Source organism: Pseudophryne corroboree, chromosome 6 (assembly GCF_028390025.1).
Source record: "Pseudophryne corroboree isolate aPseCor3 chromosome 6, aPseCor3.hap2, whole genome shotgun sequence".
Classification (NCBI taxonomy): Eukaryota; Metazoa; Chordata; class Amphibia; order Anura; family Myobatrachidae; genus Pseudophryne; species Pseudophryne corroboree.
The window spans coordinates 507529501-507543140 of NC_086449.1; the positions used below are offsets into that span (position 1 = coordinate 507529501).

General features: G+C 44.3%; 1 protein-coding gene across 9 annotated transcripts in view; it reads left to right on the forward strand.

Annotated features, from left to right (window-relative positions):
• OSBPL8 (oxysterol binding protein like 8) overlaps positions 1-13640 on the forward strand; it is a 425114-nt gene that overhangs the window by 206241 nt on the left and 205233 nt on the right. Inside the window, exon 1 of one of the 9 annotated variants that reach the window (XM_063927424.1) lies at positions 6687-7234. The exons of the other annotated variants lie outside the window; for them this stretch is intronic. The gene's annotated coding sequence lies outside the window, so the exon portion shown is untranslated. Of the gene's footprint in view, positions 1-6686; positions 7235-13640 lie in introns of those variants that run through there. 9 annotated transcript variants of the gene reach the window in all.

A 13640-nucleotide genomic window follows, 5' to 3' on the forward strand; every position in this document is an offset into this window, starting at 1 on the left:
GTGCTGGCATACTCTCTCTCTGTCTCCCCAAAGGGCTTTTGTGGGGTCTGTCTCCTTTAAGAGCATTCCCTGTGTGTGTGTGTGCGGTGTGTCGGTACGGCTGTGTCGACATGTTTGATGAGGAGACTTATGTGGAGGCGGAGCAGATGCCTATAAATGTGATGTCACCCCCTGCGGGGCAGACACCTGAGTGGATGGACTTATGGAAGGAATTACGTGCAAGTGTCGACTCCTTACATAAAAAATTTGACGACATGCCAAATGCGGGACAGCCGGCTTCTCCGCTCGTGCCTGCCCAGGCAATTCAAAGGCCATCAGGGGCTCTAAAACGCCCACTACCTCAGATGGCAGACACAGATGTCGACACGGATACTGATACCAGTGTCGACGACGATGAGTCAAATTTAATGTCCACTAGGGCCATTCGTTGCATGATTGAGGCAATGAAAGAGGTTTTACACATTTCTGATATAAACCCAGGTACCTCAAAAAAGGGTATTATGTTTGGGGAGAAAAAACTACCAATAGTTTTTCCCCCATCTGAAGAATTAAATTAAGTGTGTGAAGAAGCGTGGGCTTTCCCTGATAAAAAATTGGTGATTTTCAAAAAAATTACTAATGGCGTTCCCTTTCTCGCCAGAGGATAGGTCACGTTGGGAAACTCCCCCTAGGGTGGATAAAGCGCTCACACGTTTGTCTAAAAAGGTGGCACTACCGTCTCCGGATACGGCCGCCCTAAAGGAACCTGCTGATAGAAAGCAGGAGGCTATCCTAAAGTCTATATATACACACACTGGTGTTATACTGAGACCAGCTATTGCTTCAGCGTGGATGTGCAGTGCTGCTGCGGCTTGGTCAGATTCCCTGTCGGAAAATATTGACATCCTGGACAGGGACACTATATTGCTAACCGTAGAGCATATAAAAGACTCAGTCTTGTACATGAGAGATGCACAGAGGGAGATCTGTCGGCTGGCATCTAGAATAAGTGCATTGTCCATTTCTGCTAGGAGAGGCTTATGGACTCGGCAGTGGACAGGGGATGCAGATTCTAAAAGGCACATGGAAGTTTTGCCTTATAAGGGTGAGGAGTTATTCGGGAATGGTCTATCAGACCTTGTTTCCACAGCAACAGCTGGGAAGTCAGCATTTTTGCCCCATGTCCCCTCACAGCCTAAGAAAGCGCCGTATTATCAGGTACAGTCCTTTCGACCCCAGAAAAACAGGCGGGGAAAAGGCGGGTCCTTTCTGTCTAGAGGCAGAGGAAGGGGAAAAAAGCTGCACCACGCAGCAGGTTCCCAGGAACAAAAGTCCTCCCCCCGCTTCTTCCAAATCCGCCGCATGACGGTGGGGCTCCACAGGCGGAGCCAGGTACGGTGGGGGGCCGCCTCAAAAATTTCAGCGATCAGTGGGTTCGCTCACGGTTGGATCCCTGGATCCTTCAAGTAGTATCTCAGGGGTACAAGCTGGAATTCGAGGCGCCTCCCCCCCGCCGTTTCCTCAAATCGGCCTTACCGACAACTCCCTCGGGCAGGGAGGCTGTACTAGAGGCAATTCACAAGCTGTATTCCCAGCAGGTGATAGTCAAAGTACCCCTACTTCAACAAGGACGGGGTTACTATTCCACACTGTTTGTGGTACCGAAACCGGACGGTTCGGTGAGACCCATTTTAAATTTGAAATCCTTGAACACATACATAAAAAGATTCAAGTTCAAGATGGAATCGCTCAGGGCGGTTATTGCAAGCCTGGACGAGGGGGATTACATGGTATCCCTGGACATCAAGGATGCTTACCTGCATGTCCCAATTTACCTTCCTCACCAGGAGTACCTCAGATTTGTGGTACAGGATTGCCATTACCAATTCCAGACGCTACCATTTGAACTGTCCACGGCACCGAGGGTGTTTACCAAGGTAATGGCAGATATGATGATACTCCTTCGAAAAAAGGGAGTTTTAATTATCCCGTACTTGGACGATCTCCTAATAAAGGCGAGGTCCAGGGAGCAGTTACTGGTCGGAGTAGCACTATCTCGGGAAGTGCTACAACAGCATGGCTGGATTCTAAACATTCCAAAGTCACAACTGGTTCCTTCCACACGCTTACTGTTCCTGTGGATGATTCTGGACACAGAACAGAAAAAAAGTGTTTCTCCCGCTGGAGAAAGCCAAGGAGCTGTCATCTCTAGTCAGAGACCTCCTAAAACCAAAACGGGTATCGGTGCATCACTGCACACGAGTCCTGGGAAAAATGGTGGCTTCGTACGAAGCAATTCCATTCGGCAGGTTCCATGCAAGGACCTTCCAGTGGGACCTCTTGGACAAGTGGTCGGGATCGCATCTTCAGATGCATCAACTGATAACCCTGTCTCCAAGGACCAGGGTGTCTCTACTGTGGTGGCTGCAGAGTGCTCATCTTCTAGAGGGCCGCAGATTCGGCATACAGGACTGGGTCCTGGTGACCACGGATGCCAGCCTTCGGGGCTGGGGCGCAGTCACACAGGGAAGAAATTTCCAGGGACTTTGGTCAAGTCAGGAGTCGTCCCTACACATAAACATTCTGGAACTGAGGGCCATTTACAATGCCCTAAGTCAGGCAAGGCCCCTGCTTCAAAACCAGCCGGTTCTGATTCAATCAGACAACATCACGGCAGTCGCCCATGTAAACCGACAGGGCGGCACAAGAAGCAGGGTGGCGATGGCAGAAGCCACAGGGATTCTCCGATGGGCGGAGAATCATGTTCTAGCACTGTCAGCAGTGTTCATTCCGGGAGTGGACAACTGGGAAGCAGACTTCCTCAGCAGACACGACCTACACCCGGGAGAGTGGGGACTTCATCCAGAAGTCTTCCTACTGTTGGTAAACCGTTGGGAAAGGCCACAGGTGGACATGATGGTGTCCCGCCTCAACAAAAAGCTAAAGAGATATTGCGCCAGGTCAAGGGGACCCTCAGGCGATAGCTGTGGACGCTCTAGTGACACCGTGGGTGTACCAGTCGGTTTATGTGTTCCCTCCTCTGCCTCTCATACCAAAGGTACTGAGAATAATAAGAAGGCGAGGAGTAAGAACGATACTCGTGGTTCCGGATTGGCCAAGAAGAGCTTGGTACCCGGAACTTCAAGAAATGTTATCAGAGGACCCATGGCCTCTACCGCTCAGACAGGATCTGCTACAGCAGGGGCCCTGTCTGTTCCAAGACTTACCGCGGCTGCGTTTGACGGCATGGCGGTTGAATTCCGGATCCTAAAGGAAAAGGGCATTCCGGAGGAAGTCATTCCTACGCTGATAAAAGCCAGGAAAGAAGTAACCGCAAACCATTATCACCGCATTTGGCGAAAATATGTTGCGTGATGTGAGGCCAGGAAGGCCCCTACAGAGGAATTTCAGCTGGGTCGTTTTCTGCACTTCCTACAGTCGGGAGTGACTATGGGCCTAAAATTGGGTTCCATTAAGGTCCAGATTTCAGCTCTGTCGATTTTCTTCCAGAAAGAACTGGCTTCACTGCCTGAAGTTCAGACTTTTGTAAAGGGAGTGCTTCATATTCAGCCCCCTTTTGTGCCTCCTGTGGCACCTTGGGTTCTCAATGTGGTGTTGAGTTTCCTAAAATCACATTGGTTTGAACCACTTAAAACCGTGGATCTGAAATATCTCACGTGGAAAGTGGTCATGTTATTGGCCTTGGCTTCGGCCAGGCGTGTGTCAGAATTGGCGGCTTTGTCATGTAAAAGCCCTTATCTGATTTTCCATATGGATAGGGCAGAATTGAGGACTCGTCCCCAGTTTCTCCCTAAGGTGGTATCAGCTTTTCTCTTGAACCAACCTATTGTGGTGCCTGCGGCTACTAGGGACTTGGAGGATTCCAAGTTACTGGACGTAGTCAGGGCCTTGAAAATTTATGTTTCCAGGACGGCTGGAGTCAGGAAAACTGACTCGCTTTTTATCCTGTATGCACCCAACAAAATAGGTGCTCCTGCTTCTAAGCAGACTATTGCTCGCTGGATTTGTAGCACAATTCAGCTGGCACATTCTGCGGCTGGATTGCCGCATCCTAAATCAGTGAAAGCCCATTCCACGAGGAAGGTGGGCTCATCTTGGGCGGCTGCCCGAGGGGTCTCGGCTTTACAACTTTGCCGAGCTGCAACCTGGTCAGGGGCAACGTTTGCTAAATTCTAAAAATTTGATACCCTGGCTGAGGAGGACCTGGAGTTCTCTCATTCGGTGCTGCAGAGTTATCCGCACTCTCCCGCCCGTTTGGGAGCTTTGGTATAATCCCCATGGTCCTTACGGAGTCCCCAGCATCCACTAGGACGTCAGAGAAAATAAGAATTTACTCACCGGTAATTCTATTTCTCGTAGTCCGTAGTGGATGCTGGGCGCCCATCCCAAGTGTGGATTGTCTGCAATACTTGTATATAGTTATTGCCTAACTAAAGGGTTATTGTTGAGCCATCTGTTGAGAGGCTCAGTTATATTTCATACTGTTAACTGGGTTTAATATCACGAGTTGTACGGTGTGATTGGTGTGGCTGGTATGAGTCTTACCCGGGATTCAAAATCCTTCCTTATTGTGTCAGCTCTTCCGGGCACAGTATCCTAACTGAGGTCTGGAGGAGGGGCATAGAGGGAGGAGCCAGTGCACACCAGGTAGTACCAAATCTTTCTTATAGTGTGCCCAGTCTCCTGCGGAGCCCGTCTATTCCCCTTGGTCCTTACGGAGTCCCCAGCATCCACTACGGACTACGAGAAATAGAATTACCGGTGTGTAAATTCTTATTTTTCCTGTATCCAGGGAATTGAACATTTTTTCAGGAAGTGTGGGTTAATCCTAAAAAAATAAAAATAAAAAAAATAAATACATTTTCAAACCCCAAAGTGGTTACTGCATTACTTCCCGTTTTGGATGTGGTTCGGGCTTTGAAGATTTGCTTCAAGAGGACGGCTCGTCATAGGAAGTCTGATTCCCTCTTTGTCCTTTAAGACGCTGCCAAGATTGGATATCCTGCTTCTAAGCAGTTCATTGCTCGTTGGCTCAGGTTGACTATTCAACAGACCTATTCTTCAGCAGCATTGCTACTTCCGAATTCTATTCAGGCCCACTCCACTAAGTCATTAGGTTCTTCTTGGGCGGCTGCCCGTGGCGTCTCGGCCTTGCAGTTCTGTCGAGCTGCTACTTGGGCGGGTTCGAACACTTTTTTCAAATTCTACAAGTTTAAAACCTTGGCTATTGAGGACCTTCAGTTGGTCGCTCAGTTTTACAGGGGTATCGGCACTCTCCCATCTATTCTGGGAGCTTTGGGACTTCCCCATGGTAACTACGTTTCCCAGTATCCCCTAGGACGTTAGAGAAAATAGGATCTTAATACCTACCGGTAATTCCTTTTCTCGTAGTCCGTAGGGGATACTGGGCAACCGCCTCAGTGCTTCATTTCCTGCTTACCTGATTGTAAGTTTCTTGGTTGGGTCTGCTGTTGATGTCCCTGTTCCTTGTTTTGTTAGCATTGCTATCCTTCGTTTTGGCTAGCACTGCTACCTTTTGTTGATGTGGTGTGTTGGTTCGTTACCTCACCCCTGTATATGTTATATCCTTCTCTCAAAGTCCGTCCATCTCCTCGGGCACAGTTTTCCTAGACTGAGTCTAGAGAGGAGCCAACACACACTAATGATTTCTTAAAGTTCCTGGCTCCAATGGACCCGATCTATACCCCATAGTAACTACGTTTCCCAGTATCCCCTACGGACTACGAGAAAAGGAATTACTGGTAGGTATTAAATTCCTGTTTTTACCTCACTGTTTCTGTGTTTTTAGTACATTTAACAGTCTGACATTTGTTTATTGTAAGGCTAATATCAACAGAGATCAGATCCCAACATGTTAGATGCCCTTTTTTTTTCTTCTTTTTTTTTTTTTGTAGTCTTGTGAAAATGTTGTTAAGTAAAGTATTTATTAACAGTATGTTAACTACATATTATGCAGAACCTTACTGAGGGAATATCAATAGACCCTAGTAGAGTTTTTAGTCTGTATTCTCACTCACATGTCATCAATAGCCAATTGATCTATCAGTGTGTGTCTGGAGTTTGAGAAGAAAACAGCACCTAGAGTACACCCCACCTATGGGGCACTTAATTGGGATTGAACTCGTGACCCCAGCACTGTCTGAGCCTGCAGTGCTAACCACATAGACACTGTGTCTTCATTGTGGCTCTGAATTAAAGGGTAAGCAAGTCTGTCGATCCACGCACACTACCTATGTAACTTCCCCATCATATGTGCTATCAGTGCATAAATATAACATGGCTTCTGTACACTACAACTGAGATAAGTGACTGGAACCATGCAAAGAAGGATATAGATGGGAACAAACAAACAAACCTTTAGTACAATAATTTATGTATAGCTTTGATTGTTTTAACTAAAAAGACATACTGTACTTTTTGGTGACCCTTCAGCTGTCATTTTTGTTCATAGGTTGGTTTAGACAATTTATTGACCGGCTGCTGGTGTGCAGTGGGAAGCAAGTTGATAGCTTTAGATGTGGGCACACCAGAGCGCTAACATGTTATTTTGGGCAGATCTTGTGATAAGCAACAGGACTAATCCCAGCGCACAGCAAAACTGTGTCCGTCAGAGATGATCATTTGCTCCTCATTCTGTTAGATAATTTGCTCTGCCTGCAGCTAACATGGAATGTAGTACCATTTTTTCACACGTGGTAATCAGCAGCTTTTGCTATCCTAACAAAGGCTCATCACAGTTTTACATGGAAGTAGAACAGCTGTTTTATTCAAAGCGAGGATCGAGGAGCTCGGTACTTCTGACATTTCCTTTCTCAGGCTTGCTTGAATTCCTAAACTCTTGCCAGACATGAGGACTTCACTTCATTCCCGAATTGTGGGACTATAGCCACATCTCAGGCTCTTGCTGTCCTTTTTCTTCAGCTGCATTTTGAAATCGTTACTTTGCCTTGTTTTTTTTTTTTTTTTCCAATTCTGTCACCACTCCAAACGTATCTCACTAAAAGTCATGATAAGACGCTTTTAATGCTGTTATCATTGAAAACACATGTTGGCCGATTGCTTCAAATTAACATTTCAGTTTACATCATATATGGTTGTGGAAGATGTTGGCAGCAAGTTTTTTCATGTTCCAAAAATATACTTCAGTGCCCTTGTATGAAACCAGCTTCTCTTCTATTACTTGGGACTGCATATATTTAGCACGTGGGGACAGGTAAGGATTTATCCTACATTGCTAGTAAACGGATGATATTAACTTGTTTATTAGCTGAATGTGTAATAAATTTGTAAAATACTGTTAGTAATTGTTAGAATTCAGAGAGCCTTAACTTGAATTCATTATGTATTCCTATTACAGGTTGAGTATCCCATATCCAAATATTCCGAAATACAGACTTTTTTGAGTGATAGTGAGGAAGTGAAACTTTTGTTTTTTGATGACTCAATGTACACAAACTTTGTTTAATACACAGTTATTAAAAATATTGTATTAAATGACCTTCAGGCTGTGTGTATAAGGTGTATATGAAACATAAATGCATTCTGTGCTTAGATTTAGGTCCCATCACTATGATATCTCATTATGGTATGCAATTATTCCAAAATACGGAAAAATCCGGTATCCAAAATACCTCTGGTCCCAAGCATTTTGGATAAGGGATACTCAACCTGTACTATAATTTTCCATTTATTTTATTAATGTAGTTTTCACCGAGTGTTATACATATCAAGCAGTTGAACTTCTGTTATTCTTCCGTCCACACCACACAGGTGAATTACTGTAGGGTGCGATTTTGCAGAAGGACGTTAAGCCATAATGTGTGGCTGGTTTATTGCTGGCCATTTCAAAGTCCAGCAAATCAAGTGTTCTCATTCCTATGCACACGTTGTCCTTCTGGTAAATACAGATGGCTATTTTATATAGAATCCTGAAAAAGCTATTTAAATGAAAGACGTTAAAATAATGCAAAGGTTTTGGTATAGATTTTTGTTTAAAAATATATGGCTATTATTAATTTGTATATCTAGTAACAGTATTTAATCCCTGTGTGTATAATAGAATGATGAAAATACTTCCATTAAAGACAGTGGGGTATATGCAATTGCGGTCGAATTCGCGGCAATTATCGCCGTTTTTTAATTCGACCAAATTCGCCAGGTGAATCCCGGCAGGTGCCTGCCGGGATTCACCATATTCAATGAAAAACGGATTCGCCAGAATCGCGGGCGAAAATCGGCGGATTTGGCGGATTTTGCCGCGATTTAAAAAAACGGGAAAAAACGTGAAAAACCCGGAAAAAAAAATGGCGTGGGGTCCCCCCTCCAAAGCATAACCAGCCTCGGGCTCTTTGAGCTGGTCCTGGTTCTAAAAATGCAGGGGAAAAATTGGCCAGGGATCCCCCGTATTTTTAAAACCAGCACCGGGCTCTGCGCCTGATGCTGGTGCCAAAAATACGGGGGACAAAAAGAGTAGGGGTCCCCCGTATTTTTAACACCAGCATCGGGCTCCACTAGCTGGACAGATAATGCCACAGCCGGGGGTCACTTTTATGCCGTGCCCTGCGGCCGTGGCATCAAAAATCCAACTAGTCACCCCTGGCCGGGGTACCCTGGGGGAGTGGGGACCCCTTCAATCAAGGGGTCCCCCCCCCCCCCCAGCCACCCAAGGGCCAGGGGTGAAGCCCGAGGCTGTCCCCCCCCATCCAATGGGCTGCGGATGGGAGGGCTGATAGCCTTTGTGATAAAAAAAAGATATTGTTTTTTCCATTAGTACTACAAGTCCCAGCAAGCCTCCCCCGCAAGCTGGTACTTGGAGAACCACAAGTACCAGCATGCGGGAGAAAAACGGGCCCGCTGGTACCTGTAGTACTACTGGGAAAAAAATACCCAAATAAAAACAGGACACACACACCTTGATAGTAAAACTTTATTTCATACACCGACACACACATACCTATGTTGACACGCCGACTGCCACGGTCTCCGACGATCCGAGGGTACCTGTGAAAAAATGGTACTCACCTTCCAGCGTCCAGAGGTACATCCAGGTCCAGGGTATAATCCACGTACTTGGCAAAACAAAAAAACGAACACGATCCACCGGACTAATGAAAGGGGTCCAATGTTTTCACATTAGACTCCTTTCCCCGAATGCCGGGACATCACGTGACTCCTGTCACTGATGTCCCTTCAGCCAATCAGGAAGCGCTACTTCCGTGGCGCTCACCTGATTGGCTGAGCGCCGTCTGTACTCTGACAGCGCCTCGCAAAGCCGCTCCATTACTTTCAATGGTGGGAACTTTGCGGTAGCGGTGGGGTCACCCGCCGGTCAGCCGCTGACCGGCGGGTGACCTCACCGCTAGCCGCTAAGTTCCCACCATTGAATATAATGGAGGGAGCTGTGCGATGCGCTGTCTGAGTTCAGACAGCGATCAGCCAATCAGGTGAGCGCAACGAAGTTGCGCTTGGCTTAGAGACCTGTCAGTGACAGCTGTCACTGACAGGTCTCATTCGTGGAAAGGTGTCCCATGTGTCAGCATGGGACCCCTTTCAGTCCGTTTGGTCGGTTATTTGCGGTTTGTTTTTTTCTACAAGTACGTGGATTTATCTCTGGACCCTGGTTGAGGTGAGTATTTTGAACTTTTCTTTACAGGTATCCGTGGATTCTACATGGAGAAGAGGACCGATGTCGGCGTGTGAACATAGGTAAGTATGTGTGTGTCGGTAGTGTGAAATAAAGTTTTACTGTCGACGGTGTGTGTGTCCTGTTTTTATTTGGGTATTTTTTTTCCCAGTAGTACTACAGGTACCAGCGGGCCCGTTTTTCTCCCGCATGCTGGTACTTGTGGTTCTCCAAGTACCAGCTTGCGGGGGAGGCTTGCTGGGACTTGTAGTACTAATGGAAAAAACAATATCTTTTTTTTATCACAGGCTATCAGCCCTCCCATCCGCAGCCCATTGGATGGGGGGGGACAGCCTCGGGCTTCACCCCTGGCCCTTGGGTGGCTGGGGGGGGGGGACCCCTTGATTGAAGGGGTCCCCACTCCCCCAGGGTACCCCGGCCAGGGGTGACTAGTTGGATATTTGATGCCACGGCCGCAGGGCACGGCATAAAAGTGACCCCCGGCTGTGGCATTATCTGTCCAGCTAGTGGAGCCCGATGCTGGTGTTAAAAATACGGGGGACCCCTACGCTTTTTGTCCCCCGTATTTTTGGCACCAGTATCAGGCGCAGAGCCCGGTGCTGGTTTTAAAAATACGGGGGATCCATGCCCAATTTTTCCCCGCATTTTTAGAACCAGGACCAGCTCAATGAGCCCGAGGCTGGTTATGCTTTGGAGGGGGGACCCCACGCCATTTTTTTTTCTGATTTTACCGTTCCAGCAATCAAAAATAAATAAATAAATAATAATATTTTAAAAAATATATAAATAATATTTGTGCCTCCCCCCCAAAAAAAAAAAATACCTAATCCCTTCTAATATAAATAGATCTGCTATTCCCCAAAAAAAAAACACAAAAAAAAACATGTTTAAATTTTTTTTATTTGTTTTCACCCTCCAAAGTGTGGCGGATTGAAAATGACGAATTTGCTGTCTAAAAGCACTGCTGTCGAATTTCCAAACTTGAATTGAATATGCTTTGGTCGAATTGCAGCACTTGTATCATTGCAGAAAAGTCGAATTTGCAAAAAGTCGAATTTCAAAAAGTCGAATTTTGAAAGTCCGTTTTTTGGTCGGAAAGCACTGGATTGCATAGGGGAATTGTTTTTTTTGGTCGAAAATGACCCGAAATTCGACCACAATTGCATATACCCCAGTAACAAGCAATGTATAGCGATTCTCAAGTTACAACATGTTTCAGTGTAGTAGTATTATTATTATTATTATTATTATTATTATAGTATTATTATTACTTAAAGCATCAAGGCCACAAAATTGCAGGTATGAAACAATAACCTATTTTACATAGTGTAAATGCACTTTCTCCTGCTAAACGTTTGGAGTATATGGTTTATCGGTAATGTGGCATATTTTGTTGAGATGATCTAACTGTATGTTATATTGGTCATAGGCTCACTATAAAATAAGTATTCTGTCAAATTAAGACATACTGTATTACTGTTTGATCCATTCATTGTTTTTATTGTATTAAAAAACCCCAGTGTGTACATTTTTATTTTATTTATTATTTCCTTCCCCTTTATTGCTGTCTGAAATCTATTTGGAATATCCTAATTGGTCTCATTGATTGATCTCATCAGTGCACATCTCCTGCCTTATTTCCTGCTGTAACTCTGTTTGCAGTGTTCTAGTTGCTGTTGCCTTTAGCAGTTTTAATAAGCAGGATTTGCGAATGACTCCATAGAAGGGCACTTAGATGAAGATAAATGAAGTCAGCACAGAGTAAACTGTTCAGCAATTCAATAAAAGTTTGTGTTGAGTGCTCACGTCTAATGGAAACCTTTCTCAGGGTACATTTCCTTAACTAAAATATCTGTATAGGTAATTTACTTTTACACGTGAGCAAACCCACAGGGATTTAAAGATGACAATCTGAATATGTAAATCCTATTTTCTCTTCTGTATCCCATTGTCTTGCCTATTACACAATGTACTACTGAATGAGTCATCTATTCAGTAATGGTGATGCAGTGTGTGCTCTCAAATATACTCCACATGCAGTATTAGTAGCTTACTTTGTATTTAATGTCTTGGCAGAACAAGAACGTAGCAAATCTGGGTATAGGGCAGAGGTTCCCAAACTGTGTGCCGTGGCTCCCTGGGGTGCCTGGAGACACTTGCAGGGATGCCCTGGGTTGGTGGTCCAGGACCAATTCAAATTATTCATGGTCAATATAATAGGCAAAACCAGTGCTGGTGGCTGCCAGTCATAAAATATGTGGCCAAACAGAAGCAAATCTTGTCCCTCACCACACAACTGACCCTAAGGATGACCTATAAACGCGATCTACTTAATGTAATATTTCTTTCTAAATTTCTCAATAAGAAATTTTTGGCCTAAGGGTGCCGTGAAAAAAATTCTGATATTCTAGGGCGCCGTGATTCAAAAAAGTTTGGAAACCACTGGTGTAGGGTCTGATAAATCTAGGTTTACTCATTCTTCCATCTTACTTAACCATGACATATATCCTTTATCCACCCCCAGAAGTGCTATAGCTTAAGGCAGAGTACCCTTTGACACTTCATTTGCGTTCATACTTAATTTAAACCCTATGTAAAATGACTATTTATTGGACATGTGGTTTTGATTTCCTGTAGGTGTTTAGCTTGAATTAAATGCATTGAAAGGAGCAGTCTGTATACGGTAGAGCGCCTGTTGTGTGTTGTCCTATTGTTAGAAATGCTGCTACAAAACACAGCAAGTGTGGGTATGTGGCCTAACAGTAACAGTCCATAATAAATGGCTAGAACTCAGAGGCACGTAGCCGTTACCCCAACAAGTACTTCAAATGGCAGTAGTGTGACTCTGTAATACATGTGCAAGCAGAATGGGACAAATCATATACTTGTTACAGGTTGAGTATCCCTTATCCAAAATGCTTGGGACCAGAGGTATTTTGGATATGGGATTTTTCCGTATTTAGGAATAATTGCATACCATAATGAGATATCATGGCGATGGGACCTAAATCTAAGCACAGAATGCATTTATGTTTCATATAAACCTTATACACACAGCCTGAAAGTAATTTTAGACAATATTTTTTATAACTTTGTGCATTAAACAAAGTGTGTCTACATTCACACAATTCATTTATGTTTCATATACTCATTATACACACAGCCTGAAGGTCATTTAATACAATATTTTTAATAACTTTGTGTATTAAACAAAGTTTGTATACATTGAGCCATTAAAAAACAAAGGTTACACTATCTCACTCTCACTCAAAAAAGTCCGTATTTCGGAATATTCCGTATTTCGGAATATTTGGATATGGGATACTCAACCTGTACTATTGTTGTTTGTTGTTGGTTGGCATCAGCTATGCTCCCTGCATGCAGACATGTACCTGTGCCAGGCGGTGTGAATGATAGGACAGCGTGTGAGGATTGCCATTTCACATTTGTTATTTTTGTTGTAGAAAGGTTACAGCTAATTTTAGCAACTGAGTTACTGGGAGCGGGAGACATTTATTGTTTGAGGAGGGGTAGGGGCCACTATTTTACAACCCATTTCTAGGACTAAAACATAAGAGACCAATGAAATTTTGAATTAATATTTATTTTTTTAGTTCTTTATATAGCACACACACACATTCCAAAGCACTTTACAGGGAATATCTATTCACATTTAATCTCTGCTCCAGTGGAACATACAATCTATACTCCCTACCTACACACACTTTGGCTGTTTTATTTATTTTTATCAGGATCCAATTAACCGACACAGTGAGAACATACAGACTCCAAACATGTACTTGGTTTGTTGAACCCAGGACCTCAGTGCTGGAAGGCAGTAATGCTAAGCACTACACTTTATTAGCATTGTTACTGCAAAGGGAAAACCTATTACACAGAAAATGGTTTTGTCACATAGCAAGTTCTGTGCATGTGAAGCATATAAATGGCTAACGATTTGTATTTTATATTATTA